Below are 10,232 nucleotides of genomic sequence, written 5' to 3'. Positions count from 1 at the left end.
AAAATTCTATAAATATACATGAATAATAATAATACATCATAAAAAGATGTTAAGTAAGGGTAGCACAATTTTATCTAGCAGGTAGCATGAAGAACTGATAAACATTTTCCATGCACAATTACATTAGCTCACTATGAGGAACTGAAAACACATCTAATTACGCAACATGCCAGTGAATTCACAATTACACTATTAGACCTGTTACACTATCAAAATTCAAACCCTTGCCCTAAAAATAAATTTTGAATCAGGTCATAGTCCTTTAACATACTGTAGACATTCAATACATGCTAGCTTTTATCATTATTATAATTAACTACTATGATGTTAGTACAAATGAAACAAGTAGTTGAATGGATGCTAATGCAAGACTATGAGGGTTAGGGAATGTTCATTAGAAAGTCAATAAAAAGAATGATTTATGAATATTCAACTGAAGCATGGCAGTTGTTATCAAAGCAACTAAAATATTTCTTTGGTAGGTTAAAAGTGATTAATGAATAAATTATATTTTAACTAAAAGGGAAAAAAAAACAAATCTAGACTAATCTATTTATACTACATGGGCTTGGTTAAGGGGCCAAAATTTTTCAGTAGCCTAATGAAATGAGGAAAGGACAGTTTTCTTTATATAAAAGGAACTTGCATTTCTTATATGATAGTTCCACTTTTCTAGAGCAGCTTGAAAAAATCAGACATTCAAACTGATACCCATCCTTAGTTGCTTGGGCAACTGAGGAAGAAAGAAGTTTCCTTCCTACATGCAACTTTTACTAGACATGAAACCTTGGGAGAATGAGACAGCTGTGACAAAACTAGAGGGGCACATCAGAAGCATTCAATCAAAAGATCCAATCTAGACTCCTCTAAACTAGTTCTGGTAGGATATGAAATTTTAAAACTTGAAATTCAGTGTATAATTGACAATGATAAAGTTGGAACACACTTGCTGTAGGAGATCACTCCTTTTAAGAACTATGTATTCATGGATGCAGCTACTTTCAAAAAGATCTAAAATCCCTCCTGTATCACTGCAATTTAAAAAAAAAGAAAGATAAGAAGGAATCTGTAGAAATTTTAATTGTTAAGGTTTTGAATTAACTTTTTATTCAGTTTCCTTTCTACCTGCTTGGTTCTTCATGTGGGATTGAATATGTATGTTTTACAAGATATGTGATTCAGAAACATTTTCAAAATAGACATCTATTCTTCATCATCCTTTTATTTCCCAGTGTTGCAAATGCTCTGTTTATTCTGCAAACAAGGTTCAGAAATGTCCAGACACAGATGCACAGGCTGGGAACATGGGATGGTCATGTCACACAGCAGGTTGCCTCTGCTGTGCCGACCAACCACCCGGGCTCTGGTGGGCAGGAACTGTGTGGTCTCCTCTGGAGGGCCAGGTGTCTATCCTTAAGAACCAGGGGTGCTTTCACCTTGTCGGCCACCTCCTTGCCGCTGAGCGCCTCCATGATGGCGAGGGCGAACTCAAAGTTGGTCCCAGGCCCTCAGCTGGTGACGATCAGGCCGTCCTGCTCCTTGCGGTTCTCAGAGTAGCTGTAGTGACTCCAGTTCATCATTTTGTCTTTTGCAAAGTGGGTGCATTGTAACTTTGCTTCCAAAACCTATTTCATGAGCCAAAAGAGCCTTAGAACCTGCACAGATGGCAGCTATGAGGCCCTTCCTATTCTCCTGCTCCTTCAGGATCTCCTTCACAGCAGTAGACTCAGGTAAGTTCTGTGCACCCAGATTACCTCCTGGTAGAACCACCACATCGTATGGTCCCTCCTTTCAGGCATCTTCAAGACTGGCATCAGGACAAATGACAACAGCAGGGCTTCATTGTACTGGATCTTTTCCAGAGAGACCTGCAATGGTGACCTTAATCGCAGCCAGTCTCATGACATCTACCTGAATGACTGTCTCCATTTCCTCTGCTCCTTTGGACAGGACGACCAGGGCTCTTTTTGAAGCCATTTTGATGTATGTTTTAAAGTCTGGGGGAACAAAGGCTCATCCTTTTTAATTTTAATTTTAGATAAGGAACTTTGATGACCAATTTGTATGGTAGACTTCTAAATAATCTAAAAAATATTTTTACTATTTTATCATTAATAAATTACAATATTACAGGCTTCATTGTAATAATATGTTCACATGTTTATGACTGTTCAATCTAGAATTTGTACAAAACTTTTGCCAGGTTTCTGAGCCTCACTTTTTCTCCTTATTAGTTGGCGTTTATACAGTCTTCAAAATGAACCCTAAAGATTTCAAATAGTATAATTTTTCCACCACTTTTATGGAAATAAAAATTCATTTTCTTTTATATTGAAAAAAAAGGAAGAGATATAACAAGTATTGTTTTTTGCTCATAAGACTTCTCTGAGTCAGGATCTTCTTGGTCTATTCTGTCAGATATTTTGAATCACTACATGATGTGACTGCTTTTCTTCAGTTTCAAATAATGTTAAGCTCTTCAACAATATACTTCTATTTCTCTCTCTCACTCTCCAATTCACATGAGCAAACCATCTATATGTTTATGTAAACCTTTTATAATTCTTCATCGTCACCTTCTACTTAGGATGCTGTATCCCTAAATTGACCACCCACTGGGGGGAGACACAGTGCTTCCTTTCCTCTCTTCTAAATTCACGTAATAAACTTCATAAAAAGCTCTAATTAGGCAGTATTCCCTGAATATAGTAAATAGACCCATTTTTCAAAATGTATCTATTCACTTAATGATTGTTTTATTTAAATTGCATCATATTAGGCTTTAATTTACCTAGAACACAATCTCATTTCAAGCTTGAACACTTTCTCCTACCCCTCCTGAAATAGCCTGTCCTGGTTGTTCTGTTGCCTAATTTTCTTAAAACCTCGTCATCACCCCAGCACCACAAAAAATAAATAAATAAATAAAATATAATATAATAAATAAAATAAAAAAAGAGCAGTAGGCATCAAAATTGAAGTAGATTTCCAGGTGTCATTTTAAAATGCCAATATAGTCCTTAAGCATTGTGATTTTGTGTAAAAATATCTCACTTCCAGTGTACTTACTGATGATGCTAGTATCTTCATGACATTTTTGTAGATGGGCATACTGGGTACTGGGCTTTAGGAAAAAAGTCTATAAATGTGCCTCAGTCCCCAGAGCTATGAGTGACTCAGAAATTATCATTAGTTCATTCCTTCACAATTGCACACATAAACTTAGGTGTCTTTTCCCAGGTTCTAGAGAACAGGCAGAAGATACAAAAATGCAAAGTTTCTGAGCCTCTTCATCTTATTATTGTAAAAGAGATTTATGTAAAAATAATTCACTATCATATCTGTAAAACAAAAAGCAAAACAAGACTACACATGAACAAAGGAAATAAACCTAAATTTAACTTGAAAATAAATATTTAAAAAATACTTTAGTAATACAGCAGATATCCAATTTAGTTTTACATTGATGCTGATTTGATCCCATGCTATAGTTTAAAGACATCTGTAATCAATTCCTAGTTCTGTAAATCTGAAACCTTAAATAAGTCACTTGGGCTATCTAGGATCCATTCCCTTTTCTAAAACATGAAAACATAGGTTAATTCATCTCGAAGGTTCTACCAATTCTAGAACTCCATAAACTATACACATACTAAATTTTCTTGGCTTTAAAAAATGGCCAAGATCTAAAATTAATTTAACTTTCAAATATATCAATTTTGGAAATAGTTCACATTATTTTTAGAGCAATTGGTCACTTTTTAAAATCTAGCATAGGAAAATTTTACATCATTTCAAAAGTTTTATTTCTAGCTAGAATGTTAGCCTATTAATGTCTGTGAAAGAAAATAAGTATATAAATTAAATATTTTGTCATAGTCTAATAATTATTGTTTCCACATGGGAAACTGGAATTTCAAATCCTTTTATCAGATTTTTAGTGGGGAAAAGAAAATTATTATATATTCAGTACTTATATATTCAATGTACATAGGAAACAATGACTTTTAAGGAAATAATATGTCTGAAATATGATGAATTTTGTTACTGAAGCATAGTCTTTTCCCAGAGCCTGTTTTCTCACCACTATTTCTTCAGAAGGGATTAACCAAATAAGACAGTAAGGTTATAATAATATTTCCATTAAAAACAAAGACAGAACAATTTCAAATCATGCCTAGACACAAAGATGGTCAACTTCCAATTACCAGAACCACAGATTTCTCAGGAGTGCTAAGCTGTGGGGACAAGGCCTTGAAGACTGATAAAGCAGTTTACATAATGACAAAGGGAAATTGCAATCACAGGTTTGCCATCTGTTAATCTCCCTTTTTCATTAAGTGGCAAGTCACTTTGAAAGCTACCAAGCAAAAACTGAAAAGCCATTTAGGGTAATTCAACTTTGCCTGTATCCACTGTACTTCATGAAATGAAAATTTCAATAGCTCATGAGAATTCCAATATGTTTTCAGTGAGTCTACATGGGACCAACGAATAAAACAATAGCTATCAATATTAATATCTATATGCATGGAGGAAATATTCATGAATATAATACAAAGAATAAGTGTTTTTTCAGAGTCCAATCAAAAGTTGATATTTTATATCAAATATGTATTGATTTAATTATTTGTGACTGTACTAGTTTTCATGGAAATATGCCAAAATATATAAAATTCAAATGACAAGATTCCAGAATATTTAGAAGAAATGTGAATAAAGTATGTTTATCAATATCCACTAAAATACTGGTCAAAAAGTCACAGGCCAAAAATATGTATGAATTATATTATCAATAGGGTTCAATTATCTTTCCCCATTACTTAGAACTGCTACTTCTACAGTATCTGTAAGTATATGACGAGAATCTGAACTATCATATTAGTACCTGAAGATAGCTATTTTAAAACAACTCTTTAATATGGGATTGCTGCCCCTTTCTCATCAACTAAGATGAGAAAAAATTAATCTTTAAGATTTCTGGGGCTGGGGTGGTAGCTCAGGGGTAGGGTTCTTGCCTCAGACATGTGAAGCACTGGGTTCAATCCTCAGTACCACATAAAAATAAATAAATGAAGATATTTTGTCCATCTACAATTAAAAAAAAATTTTAAAAATTTCTGGTTCTTTCATCTAATGATCAAATATTAGGTATCACATTTTATAAAATATTGTTTGTTCCTTATAGAATTAAAATATATTTTTGAATTTTAAAATGGCATATTTACTGATTTGTGGAAAACTCTGTAAGAATCTCTTCATTATATCCAGGGATTACAATATATGAATATACTGATTCAATCATTCAAACAATATTCATTATGAGAAATTTCATGTTAGAGGCAAGACTATTATATATTTATTATGACAGGCATCCTCCTTTTTATATTGATAAAAACTTCTTTATAATAATGGATCTTTAAATTGCACAGAAAGAATGAAAGCTAAATTTTATCTTCTACATAGAGGAATTTCTCAGTTACTTTGTATTTGTCTATATTTAATTTCTGCTCTGCCCAAAAATCTAAGTGAACTCAGAAAAATAATAACCTCTGAGAAATAAACAACTTAAAAAAAACACACAACCTCAAAGTGGAATATGCGTTTTTCCTTAAATTACAATCATAATCCTAAATATATCAAAATTTTCACATGAACTGTATTTAAAAACTCAAAATATACAATTATGAATTGGGATTTAAAAATTTTCTTTACCACAATCAAGATGTCCCAATTCTGAGATCATATCTTTTAACTGTGTTTAAAACCCTTGGTTTTCAATTCAAATTGCACCTTAACCACCAGTACTGTGACTTAGCATGTTACTTCAATGCATTAAATTTTAGTTTTGTAATTTTGAATGTAGAAAATAAGAGTTCATACTCTGGAGGAGTACTTTGGGAATTTAGGACAGCACTGAGGATAATCCTATAAAAGATGTTGGTTCTTATTATTTTTAAATTACTTTGCCACAAGTCCCTTGTTCTACACATAAGAAAACAATGAGATGAAAAGATATATCTTTTGAATAATAACATGAAAGTTACATATCATATAGCAATACAAAATTCCTTCCACTTATAGATATTTGGACCCCCAAAAATTTGATCCACATAAAAACACAAGATGGTATTATATGTGTGATTAGTACAAATGAAAAGAAACACTATATTCACTCATTAAACAAATACTCACTAGTGTACATTATTTGCCTGCCCCTTCTCTAAATATTAACTAAATAAGACAACCTGTAAAAATAAAACTCAATATTGAAAATTAATTGAAGGCATTTAACAGACAAATAATTTATGTATAAAATTTAAAGAACAGCAATTAACAATTTGTTCTACTCCTTTCTTTCTTACCTGTTATCTCTGTACCAAACATAACCTTTTCCACATCTCTACACCTAAGAATCCTTTTTTACAAGATTCTCCATGGCATGACTGCAAACATCAGTGGGGTTCAATGAGGGAGTATCTGCAACAAATAACATTTCTTGAGCCTTCACCACAAAATAAGTACGATACTACCATCTCAATTCATTCTCCCACAACCCCAAGAAGTGGGTATTATTAGATCTATGTTACCAAGGGTTGATATTCAGAACACACTCAATAAGTAGAGATAGGACCCCAAGTCTGCATTCCTACAAAGTCCATTTTTTGAAATGCTGATGATGGAATAAATAAATGCCAACTATAGAAGCTACAAAAGATAAGACTATTGTATTAGTCTTGTATGGCATTAATTAGTATTATTTGTATGGCATTAATTACTATTATTTAAATTAATGCCCTAACCAAAGAATGATGACATTTAAAAATGTCATGCATTTAAAATTCTAGAATATATTTATCTTCTACAATATTTGAGGTCAATTTTGCTTCCTAAACTTGTCTTTTAAAAAGTCTTTTGATTTTTAAATGCATAGATATAAACATGGAACAAATTAATGCTGGGAAAACTGCTATATATGGATGAAAAAGGCAACACTTTTGTATGCAGATTCCTTGACCAAATTATTTAGAAATAAGAACTGACTATAATTTAGACTGAATTCTTTAGCTCCTTTTTACTCGACTGTGTTATTTTCACATTAGCCCAGAGGACAATTCATTCATTTATTTTTGCAATTGTTTTATGTTTGTTTTAAGTTATAAATTTTCAAAATAACTTTAAGACTATGAAAAACATTTATAATTTTCAACATTCTTTGAATTCATCTTTAATACATTTTTAATTTCTACCCCCCAAAGTTTGAGTCATTGATAATGTAGAATTATATCTGAAATATCTGAAATAGGAATATGCAGGTATAATGCCTTCTATACTGTATGGTACAATAAAGTTTACATTTTTGTTTAGCCTTATTTTGCACAAACAACTGTCATCCTGTACCCATCTCCCAAAAAAGAATCTTATACTTAATGGGTGGTTACAATTTGTTTTGTATTGCTTTGTTACGGTACTAAAGATAGAACCCAGGGGTACTTAGCCACTGAGCAAAATCCCCATCACATTTTACATCTTATTTATAGACAGGGTCTCTTTAAGTTGCTTTAGGCCTTGCTAAATTGCTGAGAATGGCTTTTAATTAAGGATTCTTCTGCATCAGCCGCCTGAGGCACTGGGATTACAGGCATCTGCCACCTCATCTGGCTTCCAGTCTTATTTTTTATTTGGAGACAGGGTCTCACTAAGTTGCCCAGGTTGACCTCAATCTTGGAATCCTCCTGCCTTAGCATCCTGAGTTACCAGGATTATAGGTGTGCACCACCATATCTGTCATAAAGTAACTATTTTTTTAAGTAAGAACTAGTTTGAAAATGCTCAAACCTGAACTTATTTTATGACCAATTTAATAAAAGGTAAGCACAGCTGAGTTAAAGTTTCCCGCAGTATTGACAGTCCCATTCTGAATATTGATTACTAAACTAGACTTGATTAATAATGCAAATACATTCTCAATCATTTTCATGCTTTAATATTCATTATCTGCTTTTATTTAAGAAGGTTACTCCATGAATTATATTGGAATCAAAAATCATTGGTATTTTCCCTCATCTTTCATTTAAAGTAACTATCTTCTTTGAAGCATCATAAGCAATTTCTTAAATATCAGGCCTGTGTGCTCTTTCTTGTCTTTCTCCCTTGCTCTTTCTTTCCCTCCATCTACAATGTGTCTTTTATCCACCTAGACCAAGAGATCTTTATGTAATACTTTGTTGAATATATGTATAAAATCCACCCACTCTTATGCATTATTAAAATTAATTCAAAAATGCATTGCCTCATTCCTCCCAAAAAAGTAATTCAAAGAATCAGAAACATTTGTTGAGGCAAATTAAAAGCAAATAGGTGATATTAGTGTGGGGAGAGACAGAGACAAAGAAACAGAAATGGAAAGGATTGATAAAGAGAATACCTACGTATAAAAGTGATAATGGTAGGGCAATCTGTGTAAAGGTTACTTGGGAATTATTTGTATGATTGTTGTAATATTTCTGTAATTGAATTATTTTAACTTATATTTAATTATGGTAAAACTAGAGGATGAATGAAACACAAAAATACCTGGAACTATAATGTCACTTAACTTCCTAGGAATAGGCCAGTAATTCAGTTATAAGCTTTACAATCCAATACATGAAGGAAGAAATTTTGTGTGCCATTGTCCACATGATGAATACAGATCACTGCTCAATGAAGAACATGTAATTATTCCTGGTTCCTGGTACTGAAATGAAAAATAAATTTCTCCCATGTGTTTTCAATGTCCTCAATACCATTTTAAACATTTTTTAGATGTTGATGGACTTTTTTTATTCATTTATTTAACTGCAGTGCTGAGAATCAAATCTAGTAGCTCACATGTGCTAGGTAAGAGCTCTATCACTGAGCCACAACCCTAACCACTCAATAACATTTTTATACTATATAAAAGTTTCATAGGGCTATTTTCAATAACATCATTCACACTGGGCCAACAACCTAATGCCACAGTAATGTTCACTTAAAGCAGTCTACAGAGTATAAAACCAGGCATCCCAAGTACACAGCTCCAGAACAGCTATGTTAAAATCAAGGATAACATTACAGAATATCTATAAGAATAGACAACTTGCACAACTTTTCAAACAAAGTTTCCAACATACTGTTTGTCTTGGTCAAATTTTTAGTAAATATTAAATCCCAAACAGAAGCTTGTTCACTTCAAGAAGCACACACAGCTTAATTTATGCTGCTGCTTACGAGTCTTTTCCTTTAACAAGCTGACAAGCCAGGGGTAATAATGTTAACACACTCTTACTGTAAATTTACAGTTAAAGGTGTAATGTTTAATAGTTTTGCAAGAACATATGCCTGGATAAAGATCATCTTAGTACAAAAGCAAATTAGCAACTACCCTATAAAATTCTCAGAGCCAGGACAAGTCTTGTAGTAAAACATTGAAGCATTTGTCTGTCTACTTCATATAAACAAATCCACAGAAGGACATGCTACTGAGAATGACAAAATGCCCAAGTCCACTCTTCAGTACCACTGGGTAAATGAAAGTATTAGAAAGCACTGTTATCTATATAACTTGGTGAATTATGCATCAATATTAGAACACTAAAGCATCAATATTAGAACAGTTTTTATCTGAAATTTTAAGCAAACCACAAGTTTAACTCTCTTTCTGGTCCCGAGATTCAGAGAGCAATGACTGTTAACCAACCATATGTGACACTGTTCAGGGAGATAGACATAGACATTCATGTAGCCCCTACAATATCAGGCTACAATGTGTGAACAAGTATGTCTTTTTCACACTTGCAGCAAAACTGAAACCTGGGTGTGCATCAAAATCAACAGGAAGTACTTCTTTAAAATTTTAAGAAGTACTACTTCTTAAATACTGCTCAGAATTTTTTTTTGTACCAGGGATTGAAAAAGGAATCTGTTAACAACTGAGCCACTCCCAAGCCATCCATAGGTTATTTTGAGACAGGGTCTTCTAGAGTTGCTTACAGTTCTAGACTTTGAACTTGCAGTCCTCCTGCCTCAGCCTCTTAAGCCACTAGGATTACAGGGTTGTGCCACCATATCAGACTACTGCTCAGAATTTGTAAGAAACTAACTTAATAGTTGTTTACAGGTCTCATAAAATATGCTCCAAGATAATATTCAATTCATTGCTAAGTATAGCTTAGCAACCAGCACAACACTGAAAACAGAAGAGAAAT

The 10,232-nt window shown here is 32.9% G+C and overlaps 1 pseudogene; it reads right to left on the bottom strand.

The window, feature by feature from the left end:
• Positions 1-1,313: 1,313 nt before the first annotated feature.
• LOC124991493 (Parkinson disease protein 7 homolog) lies at positions 1,314-1,977 on the bottom strand (annotated as a pseudogene).
• Positions 1,978-10,232: the final 8,255 nt, after the last annotated feature.

The sequence above is a fragment of the Sciurus carolinensis genome, chromosome 8 (genome assembly GCF_902686445.1).
Source record: "Sciurus carolinensis chromosome 8, mSciCar1.2, whole genome shotgun sequence".
NCBI lineage: Eukaryota > Metazoa > Chordata > Mammalia > Rodentia > Sciuridae > Sciurus > Sciurus carolinensis.
This window is presented reverse-complemented; position numbering and strand designations above follow the sequence as displayed.